Genomic DNA, 19,847 nt, shown 5'->3' with positions numbered 1-19,847 from the left:
GCTTGGCTCTTTTCACAGGACAATGACCAGGACCTAAGCTGCGTCCTTCCTTTTTGATTGACACTTGAAACACAGCGCGGGAATCAGCCAGAGGCGCTGCTACAAGCCGAACTCTCTGCTGGGAGAACCGCTGGTGACATCTGCAGAAGGGCCCGACAAAAGGCAGTTGAAAGCTGTGTTTGTTGCTTCCCCCTCAGATCTGCTTGCTTTCATGGAGATCCTTGCTTGCTTTAATATTATGATTCAGCACCTGGCTTTTTTTGAACCTTGCTTTAAACTTCAAAAGCCGAGGTGGTATTAACAAACATGAAACGAAAAAGTGGCGGTAGTTTGATTTACTGTTGTCGTCTTATCAAGGGTTTTTTTTTTTTTTTTTTTTTTTTTTTTTTTTTTGCCACCAGCTGCCACGTTCTGTCATCTCTGGAGCCATTATCATTTCTCTAAAATCTAAAAGAGTCCACTTAATAACGGCTTTGAATACAGGCAGGATCAGTAACACGCACAGTTCTGGGGATGACAGTACCATCAAATGAAAAGAAAGATGTTGCCAAAAAAAAAAAAAGGGCCTCAAACCACACAAATAAGAACCATAGTACTTTCTAGTGACCTTGATTTCAGAATTAAACAAATCAAATCCAATTCCATTGTCCCTTTTGAATCCTGGGCGTAGAGTTTCCTTGAGAGGTTCCTCTTTGTCTGGAGTAGTAGGGTGGGGAAACGAACCCTGAGACCACAGGAGGCTTTGCTCTTCCACATGGAGGAGGGAGCAGTCGTCTGCACTTGGGGACAAGTGCTGTGGCCTCGGCTAGCCCGGCCACTGGGCTAATTACTGGTTCGATTTCACCAGCTTTATCCTCTCTGGAGCTCCTCCGCCCTTGACACTGACAGCCAGCCAGACACTGAACCCTGACCCCAAGTACACAGGGGAGACTACTCTGTGTTTTTCCCAAGCACCTAATGAGAGCCTCCGAGGGCCTTCAGCTTCATGCCAAAGCTGAGTCTAGCAAATGAATGTCACTCACTAGTCCTGAGACCACAGATCTCTCAGGAACAAGAAGTCGGTCTGTGCCACCAGGCATCCTGGGCTCAACCGGGCCAGAGCTCCAGTCTCCAGGGACCCTCAGTAAAAAATGTGGAGGCTCAAGTCCTACCCACATCTGAGTTCACTACCCAGTGCTCACTGTGGACACCTGTATTTCAAACAGTTGCTCCTGGGGGTCTACCCCTACAGACGCGTCTTCTGGAATCACCAGACAGCAAACAGATAGCTCACCTGGGTCAAGGGCAAGTGCTGAGAGAGTCCAGGGCCGCAGGGCCGCAGCTGACCCGGGACAGGAACTGGAGTGCTTTTCAATATGATTCCATATTGACTGAGAAAGGCTTGACCAAGACTTGAAGTAACTATACTTCAAGCTCCCAAGTCTCTCTTGCATTGCTGGTCTGCTTTGCTTCTCCTACCCAGGTCTGCGAAACTTCACCATCTGACATCATTGGTGAAGAGTTTCTTTCCCTCACCCACCCTCTGGAGCCCCCAGTTCTTGAGGATGTCTGGCGTAGAGGAAGCAATGGATATAGATACTGTGGTCCATCAGCAGTGCCTTCCACGGACACGGGGCTAGAGTAGCTCATGGGATGTGCTTAGACAAACCACTCCGCTTTCTCACTGTAGAAGAGGTGTGCTGCCTCGATGGGCTTTGAGAATTTGGTGATTCGGTTAACAGACACCCCCCTAGTCACCCTGTTATGAAGCATTTGGGATTACTCGCTAGGGGGACCCAACTCAAGAATTTTGAGCCAAGAAAGTGTGTCTGCTTTTCACTGGGTCAATCAGCTCTGCAAGGTGGTGGCTTTGCCTCCCAGTGTAACCCCAAGGAAGCGATACGCGTCACCTCAGGAAGAAAGGGAAGGAGGAAGTGGAAGGGAAGCCTGTGGGAAACCCGTCTAGAATTAGTTTTTTAAAAGTTTTCTCTTTCCCCCACCCTGTCTTCCTTCCTCTCCCTCCTGGTTCCCCCCACTCCCACCCTGAGCCCTTGTCCCTCTTGCCTTTCCATAGCACTAGACTCTGACCTACTGTAAAAACGTCCCGTTTGTATACAAAGGCATTTATCCCCCACCTCCACTATACTTCATAGTTGTTCCCCTTTACAGAGATGCAGTGCCCTATCACTGTGCGCTCCACTGTTAAAGGCACAGCACGGCAGTGGGATTCTGTGGTTGTTTGGTGACTAGGAACATCAGACTCGAATTCAGAAGGCACAGGCTACATCCTGTCCCTGCTGCATACTGCCCAGGCATCCTTGGACCACATCCTGTCCATTCTGAAACTCTGTGTTTTTCTTTTGTAAAATCTGACTAGGAAAGAGCTTTGCCCGTTGACCTATTTGAAAGCCAGAGAGGAAAAAAAAATGTGCACGCACCAGCTTTGCGGACTGACTGCTCATTCAGCGCATCTGTCATCTGTGAATGGTGGCTAAGTCAGCCCCGCAAGGTGGCCGGCTGTATCTCCTTAGTACGGTCAGAGGAAGGACTCTGTGTCAACAGCCCTGCCCCACGGTCCTCTGAACTAGCTCTCCAATTCTTCCCTCCTTAGTGATGATTTTTCTCATTGAAGTGTGGGACTTGGCACTTGGGGTGACCGAGTGATCATCCTCAGACATCCTCATAAGGAAGTCTCCTACAAGAATTTAGTGAGAAAAGCTTGGCTACTGTTTGTATTCCTTAAGAGCAGAGGATGGAGAGAGACCAGGGTCAAAGAGAACGGACAGAGAGGGAAGGAATGTAACTTACATTATGGTATGGAAGTCATACCAAGGGCCTGGCTCTGCCCTTTGCAGACTGTGTGACCTTGAGCAGGTGGCTCCCCTCTGTTTATCTTGTTTATTCATGACTCAGTCCCGAGTATTAATTAGTCTTTGAATCACTCTTGCGAGGTGCTGTTATAGTTGGTAAAGTATCTACGGTCCTCCACGTAGCAAGCCTGAACTCTTTAGGGAATTATAACTTGAGAGATAAATGACAATAAGAAAAAGTAGTAAGGGCCCGGCAAGATGGCTCAGTGGACAAAAGTGCTTGGTACCAAGCCTGAGGATCTGCATTTGATCCCTCGGACCTACATGATGGAAAGAGATAACCGACTCTCCCAAGCTGTCAACAGACAGACAGACGCACACGCATTAAATAAATATGATAAATTTTTTTAAAAAAAGAAAATGTAGTCAAAGATACCATAAAACATTTAAGGCAATGTAAGGGGCCTGTGAGAGGAGGGGGCAGAACGAAGAACGAAAAGACTTTGAGCAGGTGACATTATAGGTGACATTAAGCCAGGCAAGAGCTGAGAGTGGGTGTTCGAGGAAGAGCAGGAACGGGAAGCTTTCTTTACACTTAGGGCGCCGTAGCTCTCGTGGCTCAGTCATCTGTAGGATAGATTTTTTTTCCCCAAGTGGGATGAGAATCTTCATCCTGGATTGGATGTGGGGATAAAGAATGGAGGGGCTGAGTGTGAGGTAGAAGAAGGAAGAATTCCTTACAGGAGAGAGGGGATGGTGCTCCGTTTAGATAGAGGACATTTCTAAATATACAATGGATGGGACACTAATAAAGAGAAGCAGAAAGGGACTGAAGCTGTGGCTCAGGACACAGCCCTCCTTCTCGAGGTGGTACCATAAAAACAGAGACTATTACCAAGGGCTGTGAGGTCAGTTTCTTCTGTAAGAGATTGGTTTTATTTTTCAATTTTATTTGACCAACTTAACAACCCATTACTGGTCACCAGAAACTCCATCGAAATATTCTGAGGTACACCCCTCAGAACAATCTGCTCAGAAGCCCTTATAAGTTGGGGGTGTGTATGCTTAGCCTCTGAGGGGCAGTTTGGGTGTGTGAACTCAGGATGTAGAGTAGAATGGACACTCTGAACTTTCTGCTTCCTGAAGATGTAGGAACTAGTTCCTCAGTCACAGCACACATGTGGGCGGGCTAAGCCACATACACACAACACAGCACGCATGCAGGAGTGGACACAGGCACACAGAACTCTTGGGGGCAGATGCTCACACCTCCCCCTGCTTCTCAGGCCTTGCTTTGCAGGCGTTGAGGGGAGCAGAGGTGACCAGCTCATTTCTATAAGAGACCAGCATCCTCGCAACTCAGTCATTATGTTTTGGGACAGTCACTTGGCCCTTACCACAGCCGGGTAAGAGGGAACCAATGGGATGGAGATAAAAATGCCCACAGTGGAACTCGATGTAATTAATCTACTTGAGATAAGAAAACCTTTTATTTGGTTATTGGTTGTTATAGATTTCCCCTTTTGCCTGTTACTAATTGTTCCTTTTCTCCCTTTTAGATGACTAGAGCCCAGAAGGGCCATAGATCTCTGTTGCCTGGGCATTCTATTTCCAGAATCTAGGACAGGGCCTGGTGTTTTTCTGAAGTGATGTGAAGAGTTCATTGATTTAATGACATGGTATATTCAGGTCTAGTTTCTGAGGAAGTTAGATGTTAGCGGAGTCTCCAGAAGTAGTCTGAGCCGTGTCATGGACTGCCAAGTTCCCACGAATGGAACCGAAGGCTGAATATGCTGGCTTAGCAGCTGTCACTCCTGTGGTCTTTCCTGGCTGATGTCACTGTCACTGTGTGAGCACTTAGCCCATCAGCCACTTCAGTCCTGGCTAATCCCAGACATTTACCAAGTCACGGAAGTTTTAGAAAATCACTTGGACCCAGGTATCGATATAAAAATGTGTCCTTTGCGATGAGAAGGCATTGCCTGGAGTCCGGTTGATAATACAGCATGGCTGCACTTGTTATATCATATCCACTACAGTAATGACGAGAAAAATGAGAGGGGGATTCTCCATAAAGCTGTTAGCCCACGCACACCCCATCCCACTCCAGCCTCTACTGCCTATGCCTGAACCAATCAGACTCCCTTGCCAGCTATGACTATTAAAGACCTATATCCCAGGCCAGAAAACAATCCCTTGGATGTGTGGCTCTCGTTCTCTGTAGCTTATTGTTGCAAAGAACAGAAGCCATGGTGATCTAAGAGCTCAGGGGTGGGTGTTTGCTTGAGACTGACTGCTTCTCCCAGGGATGCAAAGCAGACTAGAAGATGGCTTTTGGGAGGGGATACCTTACCCAGAATGCCAGTGTAAGCACAGTTTGTAGAATGAGACCGGGCAGGTGACTGATCAGAGTTTGGAGGGCACTGCAGATTGTCATCCCCAGCTCTGGTTTGGCTGAAATGCCAGACCTAGATGTTAACTTTCTTGGTCAACCTATCCCATCATACTTTGATCATGCGTAAGTCAACCTTTGCAAGGGCCTGCGTTCTTTCTCCTCATCATCGTTGGTGAACAGGCTACAGGAGAGATCCTCCTCAGTGGAAACACAGTGTGGCCCTGAGCTGTGATACTCTGTGTGCAACAGGAAACAGTCTGGAAGTGCCAACATCACCCCAGGTGATGAAGGACAAAAGGAAGCAGTGCCTAACCATGTGAGAGGGAGCAGGAGAGACAAACATGAGTTTGCTACGAGGTCCACTACACAGGGTTCACCCACGAAGCAGAAACTCTCAGCCATGAGGGACACAGCTGTTCTGAGTCATTGTCACTGAAGTGGAAATATGGGTGCAAGTTCAAAGGCGTTATAGAACGTGGTGATTGAGTGCCCTAGTGAACGTCATCATCACTGCAAACTGGCCAATAGAAAGATTGCCTTATTGAGTGAGGACACAGCCTCAGCCTCATTCCCCCTTTTAAACAATGTCTTTGCGCAGGAATGTCTCTGGCCCAGTCCATGATGTCTCGTTGTGTGTCTAATCTAACAGGTTGCGACCCCAAGACAGACTGTGATCATTTGCAGAAGAAGAAGCCTCATCTAAAACTGACAGTTAGCAATCGACAGGGTCAGAAAAACAGAAGAAAGAGACTGAGGCTCTTCCATCGGGGAGATCGGGGACTCAGAGAACCACACAAATCCATCCACATGGTTTGGTCTTGCATGTGAACACACCTCCCCAGCACGCCGGGGAGCGCATGGCTCACCATCCTTTGAGATTGCTGCAGCACGAGAAGGAAGGGAGGTGGAACAGGCTGCAAACAGTGTTTGGAAAACTCTTCTGGAATCTTTTTAAAAGGCAAAGTTAGGGTTGACTTCAGAATACTCACCTGTACAAGCTGGACCTGGGGGGGGGGAGCAGCTGACAAACTCTTACTGTAGGTATCAACAAATCATTTGCTTATGATTTTTATGATTAGCTCATACATTAAGTCTAAAAACATTGATGCATGTGTCCCACGGGGCTAGGTACTCTTCCTAAACTCCCCAAAATGTGTCTCAGTGGGAGAAATGCCATATATCTTTACAGAACTTTCAATGAGGTTGGTTTACCCACTCAGCAATATAAAAGTGAGAGAGTGGACAGTGGTTTGCCTGGCAAAGATAGCACTGTGAGTGCCTACTGCCCTCACGTATCTGGTAAAGACACCGGTACCAGAAGTCCGTGGAGCATTTTGTGTTTACAACTTGCTTCAGATGATGGCCCTCAACCTTGCTAATGCTGTGACCCTTTAACACAATTCCTCATGTTGTGGTGACCCCCCTAACCACAAAATTATCCGGTTGCTACTTCATAACTGTAATCTTGCTACTGTTGTGAATCGTAATGCAAACATCTGACACGCAGGGTATCTGATATGAGACCCCACAAAGGATCACAACCCACAGGTTGAGAACGGCTGCTTGAGGGTCTTAACCTGGCGCTAGCCTTTTAGCATCCCTAATAATCAACTCGGCCACCCAGATGGAAAATCAGACCCCGCTCAAGGTCATGGAATGAATGGAAGGGTTAAGTGAAGCCCTCTCTAGCTCATTGCTGGCATCACCTCTAGGATTCCGTTGGCCAACGCTGGCCTTCAGACCTCCCCCCTGCACTGAGTCCAAGATGGCTGTGTGCTTTAGTGGCTCTGTGCTTAGCATGGCATGTTCTAGTACAGCTCGCTGTCATTTGGCTGAACCTAGGAGATGCATTGAAGCTGTTAGGAACAGTTGAAAGATCACAGACAAGATAGCCTGTTTTGGCCACTAACTCTTCAATTCCCCAATACTGTGCCCCTGGCCCTCCCACCCTTTCCTCCTGCTCTGCAGCCCATGGTGCATCTCAAAGAACATTCACACCTACAAAAGAGAATCACAGAAGCCTATGAAGAAGACTCGGGCAAGTCCAGAGCTCCAGGGTGTTCGACCGTTTTGAACATGCGCTTTTGATAGCCTCTCCAGTTTAATTGGAAGACTGAGGTTTAGAGACAAGCAAAGTCAGGTGAACACAGGGCCGGGACTCAGAATGAGTGTGGGCCTTCTCTCCGTCTCTTCTCTTCCCGTCGGTCACTGTCACCTGGTCTACAGGCAGGCCAGCTCTCATCTCAGCTGGCCAGCTGTACCCAGAGTCTAAGTTAAGTCTAACAATCCAGTTAATGCTTCAAATGCCAGATTGCGGTACCAAAACTTCCCTCCTGCTTTTAACAGAGGCCTTTGTCGAACCCCGTCCTTTTCCTTCAGGCTGGTAAGACACCGTGTGTGGGCTCTTAAATGGGTTCAGGGAAAGACAGGATATTTCAGGAATGGAATTTTCCCTCTCACAATTACAAGATGTCCTAGTAAATAGATTAAAACAAACAAACAAACAAACAAACAAACAAAAAACTCGAACACACATGCGTTAACACACTATTCGCTTCACAGAGGGAGAACAAGCATAGATTGAGCATGGTGAAGAAATACTTCCAATATGCCAAGAATTTGAAAGCCAAAGTTTTCCATGGTGTCTCCAAGACTCAAGAGACCCTCCTAGTAGCCACCGTCTACCCAAAGGCCATCTACCTTAGCCACCTCAGGTCCTCCTGACATTTGAGGCTCTTGGACAGTCATCTTGTGTCTGACCAGGCAGCAGGGCTGTCACCTCGCCTGTGTGTACTTGGTTTTCAGTCTAGAGGTGAAAAGAAAAGAGTAAAACCTAGGCCATGTGGACAAAGTGACTTCCCTCTTCTCCTTGGGGAGCAGGGGCAAGCTATCCAGTTCCCTGCTCTCTCTCCCTGCCTGAAGAAACCAATTCCCCTCTCCCTCTGCATGGAATTACAGGTTCAGTCAAGGGATGGGAGAGCCTTGCTAAGAGGTTTGTTCAGGGTAGTAATTTTGCAATCCACCCTAGCTGAAGTAAGTATGGGCCTGCCCCTGCCCCAGCTCCTCTGGTCCCCACTTAGGTGAAAATGCGTTGCATATAAACAAACTCTCCTCAAAGACAGCTCAACCTTGGCATTTCTTTCTCCTTTTCCCCAACTTGCTTCCTTTTCAAACACCTCTTGCCCGCCTCCCATGCTCCCACATGAGGCCCAATTATCAGAATAATAATTAACAGGCTCTCATTATTTAGGATCAAACAATGCCCCCCTAATGAAGCCAGGAATAGCCAATGTGATCCCTCAAAACCGGGTGTGAGCTTTCCTTACACCTTGGGGCATCAAATCCACCGAAACCCTGCAAAGGCCTGGATAACATTGAGTCAAGGGCAGTTAATGGATACCCAAGCACAGACTAAAGTGCTCCAAGCACGTCAGTCAAGACTAACCGGAGGCAAAAACATCAAAATGCAGGTTGGAGTTTTGACATTCCTGCAGGCTCTGAACGCCTCGCCAGTAAATTTTTAAAGTCAATATCCCCTTATGTTCCCGAACACTTTTCTGTCTGACGAGTCGGCCTAATGTGGGTGTGATTGAACTGAGAGAAAGCAGGACTGACTTTAAAGGCGGCTTTGAATGCGTGGGGGCGGAAAGGAGGTTCAGGGTGTGTGTTTTGTGTGTGTGTTTTCCTTTCCCTTTTTTACAGAATTGTCTGTGATAATAACGAAGGCAGTGTACACAGATTATCACAGGCTGCGTCTTTCGACTTCAAGGTTATGTGATTAGAAAAGGAGAAAAGAGACGAGATTAGAAAAACCGCAGAACATTTTGAAGGAAAGCTTTTTTACAAATTATCCATGCGCAGGATTGACAGGGAATCTGATAGATGGATCTTCTAATGTTTGGAAATGGATAAATGCAACAGTGCAAATAGAAGCGACTGGCAGAAGTTCAAAGCCCATATTAATTATTCTAATTCACTTAAAGCTAGTTTCATGTACACACACACAAACACACACACATGCATGCACACACACATACATATATACTCACACAATTCATATATACATATTACATACATATGTATACATATACACATTCACATACTCATATGTATACTACACATACATATACACACACTTATACAAATACTCACACACATTTACACACACACGCACATGCTACTCACAAATTATATGTACTCAAACACACATACATGTATATATACATACTCACGTATATACATACACAACATACTATACACACATACACATATTTACACACATATTCATATTCATAATACACACATATACCCACACATACATGCACTCATGCACACTCACACACATGCATAGACACACTCATACACACATATACACATACTACATATATATATATATACACTATACACACATACACACATACTACACAGAAATATATACAGTATATATACATACTACACACACATACACGCATGCATACACACACTCAGACACACCTACATACACACATACATACTGCACACACAGATACACACACACATTTCATTGTCACACATATACATGAAACAATACACAACCACTCTATTAATGCACCGACAAGAGCGGGCTTATTTCTGGATTTGGGGCCAATCTTTTTCTCTCTGCAACTCACCTTCTCAAATGTAGAGAATCTTGATGAGAACAAACACCAGATATCTAAGCAAGAAGCAGAGGGACAAGAGACGACTGAGGACTCAAGGCACAGCTTAGCCCTTCTTTAACAAGGAAAAAAAATTAAATTCTCCTGTACCCAAACCCAGTCTGATTTAAATGAAAATTCCAGTAAAATCCACTGCATTTGCATATCTGAGGAGCAGCGGACCCGGCAGAAGGGAGGCTTGCTGCCACACCACACTTGCCCAGCCACCTGCCTGCCCTGGGTGGAGGAATGGGCCCATCTTGCTTGAGGAGAAGACCCTGCACTTTGAAAGCTTCCTTGCTCCTATGCGAAGGCAGAAGCGATGGTGAAGCTGGGGTGAACTTTGCCCTATTTAAGTGGAAGCGTTGAGTGGGTAGCATCTCGACAGATTTAGATTCAGCTCAAGGCCACCTGACTCAGGTCTTCGAGATATTAAAATATAAATAGACTATAATTGTACTCTGGGCCAGACTTGGCTCTTGCCGACCCGGTGACTTCAGTTAGGTTTGAGTGAAGGACATTGTGTTTAAAGTGTAAGATGTCTTCAAAAACATACGTTGTCCTTAGTCAAGTATCTGCTTTTTTAGACCCTACCACTTGTGACATTAGCTATACTTTAAGGTGATTTTGAGATTCCGTTTTATCAAGTATAGCTCTGACCACGGACCACAGACGCTTGCTTCCCGTGCGGATGTTGGTAAACCCTCCTCCATGAGGCTTTCCTGTTTTGTGTTCATTTCTTCATTCAATCAAGACTTACTGATCTAAATCAAAATCCTAATTAAAAAAATCACTCCATTCAGCTGTGTGATTGTGGACACGGCGTAAGCTTTGGCGCCCGTGTGCCTTCTCTTCCTGACTGCTGACACCAGCCCTGCATTCCTCCCTCACAGCTGACGCCGTGCTCTCGCCCTCTGCCTCTCCACCATGACTGACTGTATCACAGACCATAAACCGAAACAAGTCTGTGCTCCCTTAAGTTGCTCCACTGGGCATTTTATCACAGCAGAGAGCAAGTTCTCTGAGATACATCAGTGAGTGAAACAGACTGTGAGGCTTCCCCCTCATGGAGTCTCCGAGTCTGATGAGGACAGATGCTGGTCAAATAAATAAACGCAATCACCTGGTGTGCTAGGGGGTGATATGTGTTGTAAGGAGGAGGGTAAAACCTACTAAGCAGGACACTAGGGATGTGCAGGGAAGAAAAGAGATGGACTGCTCCGCATACACAGATAGGTAGGATGCCTGTTGGGAGCAAGTGCAGCCACACAGGGATGAGAGCACTGAGGTGTCTCCGCACAGAAAGGAGCAGTTAGTGGGGAAGGATGTCAGCAAGGCAGGGAGGCAGTGCGGGGGCCTTGGTGTGAGTGGGGAGGAGAGACATGAGGCAGGTCCCATTTTTCTTCACATTCTTGTTGCCTTGCTTGGTTTGGTACCCGGAAAACCATCAGAGATTCTTACACCGTAAATGAATGAATGTATGGAATGAATGTATGGAGTGAAGGGTGGGACTAGGAAGGCCTACTGACCCACGCCTCCCATGGGGTATTGACATACTCCACAACCAGACTTTGCAAGGTCCCTGAAGGTACTGCAGGAAGAGGAGCTCCTAAGGTTCAGGGGAGTTCCGCACTTGGTAGAGCCATGGCTCATGAAAGTCTCCAGGAAGTTCTGCAGGGACATTGTATGGTCATCTGCAGGTTGCAGCTTCCCATTTGGAGAACGCATTCAACTCTAGAACCCACTTCCCCCTCTCAGTCTCATTATCCCTGTCCTCCTGTGTCATGGAGCACTCTTCAGGAAGTCTGTTGGGAAATGATGATCCACCTGAAGGAAAGTCAGTCGATCCCAGAAAAACCAATGCACGCAGGCACGCACGCAGGCACGCACGCAGGCACGCACGCAGGCACGCACGCAGGCACGCACGCAGGCACGCACGCAGGCACGCACGCAGGCACGCACGCAGGCACGCACGCAGGCACGCACGCAGGCACGCACGCAGGCACGCACGCAGGCACGCACGCAGGCACGCACGCAGGCACGCACGCAGGCACGCACGCAGGCACGCACGCAGGCACGCACGCAGGCACGCACGCAGGCACGCACGCAGGCACGCACGCAGGCACGCTACATCCCCTCCCAGTCAGCCTTCCCTTTTCTGGATTCCCCTCTTGCAATTCTCCAGCTACATTTAGATGTATAAAATCTACTGTCTTGTAATATCTGCCTGTAGACACCGTGGTTCTGATTAGAAGAATCTTGGATTGTAGTGCGGCCCTAAAATGTTTGTTTCAGGATTGCATCTGACCTTGCTTTAGGATCACGTCTGACCTTTCGATTCTACCACTAGATGTACACTTACTGAGGCTTCCATTCTGGCTTCTTAATCTAAATTAACTGCCTTGTAAGGCTGTCCTGAGAACCAAACACAGCCTGAGGAAACGTCGAGGAGTGTGCCTGTGATGTTGGAGTGACTCAGTACGACAGTTAGTGCTAATTGTTAACTAACAGAATCTGTAGTCATCTGGGAAACAGGGCCTCTAGGCATGCCTGTGGAGAATTATCTTGATAAATATCTTGTTAATTGAGGGAAGAGCTAACCTGTGGGCATCACTGTTCCTCAGCTGGGACACTGAACCGTGTAAGTGGAGAAAGGGGTGGTGCTTCCCTACGGTCTGCTGCTGGCTCTGAGTCCAGGTGCCTCAGGCTCCTGCTACAGCCTTGACCTCCTCCAAAACCATCAACTATCTGTAGGCTTGAAATTGGAGCCAGAAAAAGAAAACACACACTTTTCTTCCTTAAAGACACTTTAGTGAGAGCATTTCACCAGAGCAATAGGAAAAGGAACTGAAACCATCTCTAAGAGTTTTCTCCCTTGTTTGCCCTCTTCCACAACCCCTTTCATGGGTTTGGAGAGTAACCGTCTTCCCCTGGAATCTTCCCCTCACCAGGCTCAATCTCCTCAGTTCTTTCAAACTAGATTGTGGACGATGAGCTGCAGGGGACCACAGCTCCTAGACTCTCCCTGCTCCTGAGCATCATGGGAGGTGAAAGTGGAGAGCTGACCCTTCCTCCTCCTCATCCCCCACTAGACCGGAGGACCCGTCTCGCTCGAAAGCTGAGAATACCATAGTAACTTTAAGTCTTTTACAATCTGATTTAAGACATTGCAAGTTAGGACTACACTGGAAATGCAGTTTTCCAGCTCGTCATTATGCAGAGGACAAAGGTTCGGTAATCCCCGCTCCCGCACAACTATAAAACTACACTCTAAGAATGAGACACAGCTCTGCCAATCAGGAGATGAATATCTGTGATCTCCCTGGTACTAGAAGGTCTGTCTTCATAATGAAGGCCAAGCTCATTGTCAATAATCAATAGTTTTATTGGGGGAGGTTCTCACTGGTAAGGAGGTTTCCTAATACCAAATACTCTAAAACTCAACGCATTACGGAGAATTAGCATCACAGAGTTGTATTGTGGATTGGATTGATGTTTTAATTCATTTTTAATATTAATCTCTCTGTCTCTCTGTCTCTGTCTGTCTGTCTGTCTGTCTGTGTGTGTCTGTGTCTGTGTGTGTGAACAGATGTGAGGACCGTGAGTTTTTGAAGATTTCCCCACCTCCACTTCCCATCTTTTAATAGGAGTGCTGGCATCACACATCTGTGCTACCGTGCCCCGCTTTACACGTCTTCTGGGAACTACACCCATGTGCTCACTCTTACACAGCAAGCACTTTACCCACTGAGCCCCATAGATTAAACAGTTTAAGATTTATTGCATGTGTTTTCTCTATTAGGAAGTGATTCAAAAATGTGCAAATTCTAGTGGCCATGGAGCTTGGTTCATTCAATGTTTGCCTTGCCCCTTGGCCTGCTGCTCTACCCTGCAAAGGCCACACCCCACACAGCTGACCTAGTGAGGTTCTCACTGCCTTGCTTCTTTCTGTTTCTCAGAAATGCCTGTGTGTGTCTGTGTGTGTGTCTGTGTGTGTGTGTGTCTGTGTGTGTGTCTGTGTGTGTGTGTCTGTGTGTGTGTGTGTCTGTGTGTGTGAGAGAGAGGGAGAGGGAGAGAGAGAGAGAGAGAGAGAGAGAGAGAGAGAGAGAGAGAGAGAGAGACCTTTTATAGCTTACACACCTACCTTCAGGGATAGAGACTGGACCTTTGCTTTTTCTGCATTTGCATTCCCAGTTTGTGACAATAATGGAGGCTACCCAAGTCACACTGGGCATTAAACCTGTGTAGAGTCTCCTCTGTGCCCCAGTCCTTGGCTTTCTTTGGAGATGAACCCAGGGTAAGAAATCTAAGAGGCTTTCTCTTTGGTAAACCCAGCAGCATCGAGTTTGAGCTATAAGTGGCCACCTCTCCTCATCCAAATTGTTTTTTTCTCTTGCCTCAGAGGAAGCTTTCTCCTACAACAATAGGCTTCAAAATCTCAAATGTTTAACACTAACACACCCACTTGTCTACTTCCTTCCCCTTTCTGGTGAGTTCTGGTGAGTTTACCATTGGAGTTACAATTATATCTCAGAGACGAGATGAAGAGAAGATAAACCACACATTTTAAAGCTGCTCATGTGTATATGTATGCGTATATATGTATGAGTGCATGTGTGTATGTAATGTGTGTGTATGTGTACGCATGTGTGTTTGTGTAGGTATACGCATGTGTGTATGTGTGTGCATGTGTGTTTGTGTGTACACTTGCCATTTTAAGAGGGTTCTTTCTCCTTGCATATTGTTTGATCTCTTAGAAGAATATCACAAGTCTGTCACTGACATCAGTTCATGCACAGGGGCTGCACTGAGGTGTCACCAAGATGATAAAACAGCAATGGTCCCAACAGAGAGGAGATGAGGAAGAGAGAGCTGCTCAGCAGAACAGTAGAAGCCACCGTGCTTCTCATTAGTTCCTCGGGATGGGGATGAGGAAATGGAGGGAGAGGGCTGGCTGCTGGAGCACCAGCCTGAGAGAAGCATCCTAGGTTGTAAGAGCCCACCTGAGCTTCCTCTTTCCCCGAGGAAGCTTCCAATGTGCAGTTCATGAAGCCCACATCTGAGGACCACTAATGCTGAAGAAGTCGCTTAATTCTGATTAGAACACATTAGAGTTGGAATCGCTTCCCACCACAGGCTCTTGGCTTGGAGAGCAATTTTGATGCTTCTCCACACAACTGCTTAACGCCCGCTAAAAAGACTGATAGTGTTTGCAACAAGGCTAATGTACTTTCCAGGCTGGTGGCTCTTCTGGTCTCCCTCTGCTGCAGTCCATTAGCTCCATGACTCTCAGTTCAAAGGTCACCAGATGACCCCTACACGAGACAGCACAGTGCAACTGTGACTTAGAAGTGTGAGTTCATTCCTCTATCTTCACAGTGGCTCTCATGTCCACTCACCGATTTGTCCAACTTGACCATGAACATCACCCCTGGTGGTGACCTTCAACGCACACCTCAGCCTGAATCCTTGCCTCCTTCCTGTGTCTCTCATTTTCCTAGTCACTCACAGAACAAAGGAGGTGTTGTGTTGTGAGGTGGAATTGGAAACAAACCACCCCAACAGCCCATCCAATGGGTAACCCCTTCTGCTTCAGTCATTTACTGATGTCCACTCTCCTGTATCACACTGACAACCCAGAATCATGAGATCTATCTTGATAGCACCCTTACTCACTGGCCAATCCACATTCAGAAGGCCAGGCCCTAACACAAAAGTATTGGGAGTATGACCCTTGGGAGGTCATTTAGCTTAGATGAGGTCAGGAAGATGGAGCTCCCATGATAGAATTAGTGCCCTTTTTTTTTTTTTTTTTGGTTCTTTTTTTCAGAGCTGGGGACCGAACCCAGGGCCTTGCGCTTCCTAGGCAAGCGCTCTACCACTGAGCTAAATCCCCAACCCGAATTAGTGCCCTTCTAAGGAGTAGAAGGAGCACCATAGTGTTTTGCGTGCAAGGGCAAGCAAGATGGCAGTTGCCTGCAAAAGAGAGTGTTAGTTCTCACTGGACCCACCATACTGGCACCTCATGTCCAGAACTTTGCAAAGAAGGGAAGTCGAAGCCACACCCTAGTAGCTTGTTAGAGCAATCTACTGGATAAAGGCACTGATGGTTTAGAGACAGATTTTGACACTAAGCCATGCCAGCCACACCTTATCCTGGGCCTTATTCTCTAGAGCCACACTATACTATTTTTAGTATGTAAAACATCCTCACTGCGTGCATTCATTGTACTAGCGTGCTTTTGTATGAGGAAATTGTAGCCTTGAGACTATAGACCCATCCTCTCCCTTCTGCCAGCCCTGTTCCCCTCCAGTCTTCCTTCTCTAGTCACTTCCACTCTCATAGGACATATACATACATCGTTTTATATAATCTCATAAAACAAGAGAGAACGAGACACTTGGGAGAAACTAACCTAAATTAAGCAGAATGATGGCCTCCCGTCATACCATCGTTCTGCAAGTGGCATAATTTGATGCCTATTTATGGCCGAAGAGAGTCCGTTGAGTGTGTACCGTGTTTTCCTTACGCATCCCTCTGTTGCTGGACACCCAGGTGGGCTCCATGACTCAGCTTCTATGAATACGGTAAACCCTGAGGTGCAAGTGTCCCTTTGATATGTGGTCTTACAGTATTCTAGGTAAGCCACTTCTATCCTGAAGTCTCACGCCACCACCTGAAGGAGCCCTATGGGGATGAGCTTCCCGACACTCTCTCTCCTTTGCCAGCGTGTGGAGCACACTGTAAAGCTTCACAAGGAAACTTTCCTAACTTTTTTTTCTTTTTAAATAGGTCCTGTTAGAAGGTGGCCGGCTCATTAACCAGAGTGCTAATGGGGATCGGAACGAGGATGGTCCTCGGACCCAACAGCTCAAGTCCACATTAGCCGCTGCTTAGAAAAAAGGCTGCAAAACACCATCCCTAATGATTTAACAGCTTGTCTCCGAAAACACATTAACCAAAGGAGCTTTTAAATATTAAGAAATAATTACACCAACCCAGTGTTGTTCTTACTCAAATTACATCACATCAGGGCTCGGCTAGATAAATAAGTTTAGTGAAAGAACATGGTCTTGTGAAAATGAAAAACTTACCCAGTGAAATGCTTATTTCCGGTCGACGGCAGGAAGGTGGACAGAGGGGAGGGAGAATTAATGGAAACAGCCAGGCAACTTTCCCAAATGGACACTTAGAGTCAGCTTCACCCTGTGCAAATTAATTCCCCATTATAGGCATTTCCAACTCTATTTTCCCACTAACTCCAAACGGTCTGGAGCTGGAGGAGACCAGGGTCCTCGTGTGTACCAGAGCAGCCAAGAGAGCCCAGCTTAAGTCTAGAAGTTAGAACCCAAAGAACCTGGCACCATGTTGGAGCTGTGGATCTGACTTACATTAGAACACAGAGGAATGCTCTGTCCCGGCCTTGATAGGGAACTTAATTTGGGGAAAAGGAAAAAGTTTAAGAGTCTGATACATTGTCCCTCAACACTGGGGCAACTGAACCCCAAACCCCACCATTGAGCATTTCCCTCTTTCTCCAAAACGTAACCTGGATGGAACATTTGGGTAATTTACCTGTGAGTGTGTGTGAGTCTCATAGATCCCCTTCATCCCTCTACCCAGATAAGACCCTACCAATCTGAGGTCACTGAGCACTGGGCATGGAAATCCTTGAAGGAAGACAGTGAAAGACTCAGTGCATAATTTTAAGGCCATAGGCGAGCTCTGGGCCTTCTGGGCCTACAGTGCCTCGCTTCCTCCAGCCCTGGGCCCAGCAGTTCTGTGGTCCCGTAGATTGATGGGGACGATAGCCTCTCTAGGGATGACTTCTAAGAAGACAGTTCAAGGGGACTGAACTGACTGCTTAGACTGGCGCAGAGTTGGGTCGCATGAACTCCCTCCTCAGCAGCCCTGGTGTGACAACTTCTGTTTCTCCATTTTTCTTTCCTTTAGTGTAAAAAACACTCTGCCTCCTAGCCAAACCAACAGCGGGGTGGGGCAGAGCTGCAGAGATGGACTTTCACAGGCTTCCTAATGCCACGCGTACTTATTTACTTTCCTGGGGGCCGAGTTTGCCTCTGACAGACCTAGGAGCCTGAGCACTGACTCATGAGTCCTGGTCTCCTTGGTGTGGACCCCAAGCGCTCACAAGATCTCTCTCTCTCTCTCTCTCTCTCTCTCTCTCTCTCTCTCTCTCTCTGCACATGGGCTAGAGCACGAGGCTTGTTTATACTTTACTTATTCATTAGGTTAGTGTGCTGTTTATTGTCAACTTGGCACAGGTCAGCATCATCTGGGAAGGGGAAACTTTAATCGAGGAATTACCTTCAAAACATTGGCCTTGGGCAAGCCTGTGGTGCATTTTCTTGGTTGGGGATTGAAGTGGGACCGTGCAGCCCACTGTTGTTGGTACCGTGCCTGGCCTGGTGGTCCCGAGTGTACAAGAGAGCAGGCTGAGCAAGTCAAGAGCAGTGAGCCAGCAAGTTGCACTCCTCCATGGCCTTTGCTTCAGCCCCTGCCCCCAGCTTCCTGCCCTGCGTGAGTTCCTGCCCTGACTTCCCTCATGATGGACTGTGAGCTTTAGGATGAAACAGATCTTTTTCTTCCCAGGATGCTTTTGGTCATGCTGTTTATCTCAGCTCTAGAAAGCAAATTGGGACAGTTGGCAAAGGCCTCTGTCCTGAGAAGCTCAGTGCCTGGGAGGAAACGGCTGTTTAGATTCCCCAACAAAGTCAACTGCTTTGGAAGCATTTCCATCTCTCCTGTGCTCTGAAATTAAACATGCTCAGAAACCAAGAACTCTCACATCTAAGCTCCATGGCAGAAGCCTAGCAGCTCTGCCACCAGGGTCATATTTCATGCTGGCCAGAAGTCGGCATTCTATGCCCACATTGTACTTCTTGTTTCTGAACATAGTAATCGTCTCCGTAATCCTTCTAACACACACAACCCTCTAACACGGGCAACCCTCTAACACGGACAACCCTCTAACACAGACAACCTGCTAACACAGACAACCCGCTAACACACACAACCCTCTAACACACACAACCCTCTAACACGGACAACCCTCTAACACGGACAACCCTCTAACACGGACAACCCTCTAACACGGACAACCCGCTAACACAGACAACGCTCTAACACACACAACCCTCTAACATGGACGACCATCTAACACACACAACCCTCTAAAACAGACAACCCTCTAACACAGACAACCCTCTAACATGGACAACCCTCTAACACGGACAACCCTCTAACACAGACAACCCTCTAACATGGACGACCATCTAACATGGACAACCCTCTAACACAGACAACCCTCTAACATGGACAACCCTCTAACACGGGCAACCCTCTAACATGGACAACCCTCTAACACACACAACCCTCTAACACGGACAACCCTCTAACACAGACAACCCTCTAACACAGACAACCCTCTAACACAGACAACCCTCTAACACAGACAACCCTCTAACATGGACAACCCTCAAACACACACAACCCTCTAACACAGACAACCCTCTAACACGGACAACCCTCTAACATGGACAACCCTCTAACACAGACAACCCTCTAACACAGACAACCCTCTAACATGGACGACCATCTAACACACACAACCCTCTAACATGGACAACCCTCTAAAACAGACAACCCTCTAACACGGACAACCCTCTAACACAGACAACCTGCTAACACAGACAACCCGCTAACACACACAACCCTCTAACACACACAACCCTCTAACACGGACAACCCTCTAACACGGACAACCTTCTAACACAGACAACCCTCTAACACGGACAACCCTCTAACACAGACAACCCTCTAACACGGACAACCCTCTAACACGGACAACCCTCTAACATGGACGACCATCTAACACACACAACCCTCTAACACGGACAACCCTCTAACACAGACGACCCTCTAACACAGACAACCCTCTAACATGGACAACCCTCTAAAACAGACAA

The 19,847-nt window shown here is 47.2% G+C and overlaps 1 long non-coding RNA gene across 1 annotated transcript in view; it reads right to left on the bottom strand.

Moving 5' to 3' along the window:
• Positions 1–3,178: 3,178 nt before the first annotated feature.
• Positions 3,179–19,847, bottom strand: part of LOC102555128 (uncharacterized) — a 55,039-nt gene continuing 38,370 nt past the window's right edge. The window contains exon 5 of the long non-coding RNA XR_015636383.1: positions 3,179–3,462. This is a non-coding gene — a long non-coding RNA (uncharacterized LOC102555128). The remainder of the gene's footprint in view (positions 3,463–19,847) is intronic.

Source organism: Rattus norvegicus, chromosome 13 (assembly GCF_021556685.1).
Source record: "Rattus norvegicus strain SHRSP/BbbUtx chromosome 13, alternate assembly SHRSP_T2T, whole genome shotgun sequence".
NCBI classification, from domain to species: Eukaryota; Metazoa; Chordata; class Mammalia; order Rodentia; family Muridae; genus Rattus; species Rattus norvegicus.
Note: the sequence above shows the minus strand (reverse complement) of the source record. Positions and strands in the feature narration are given on the sequence as shown.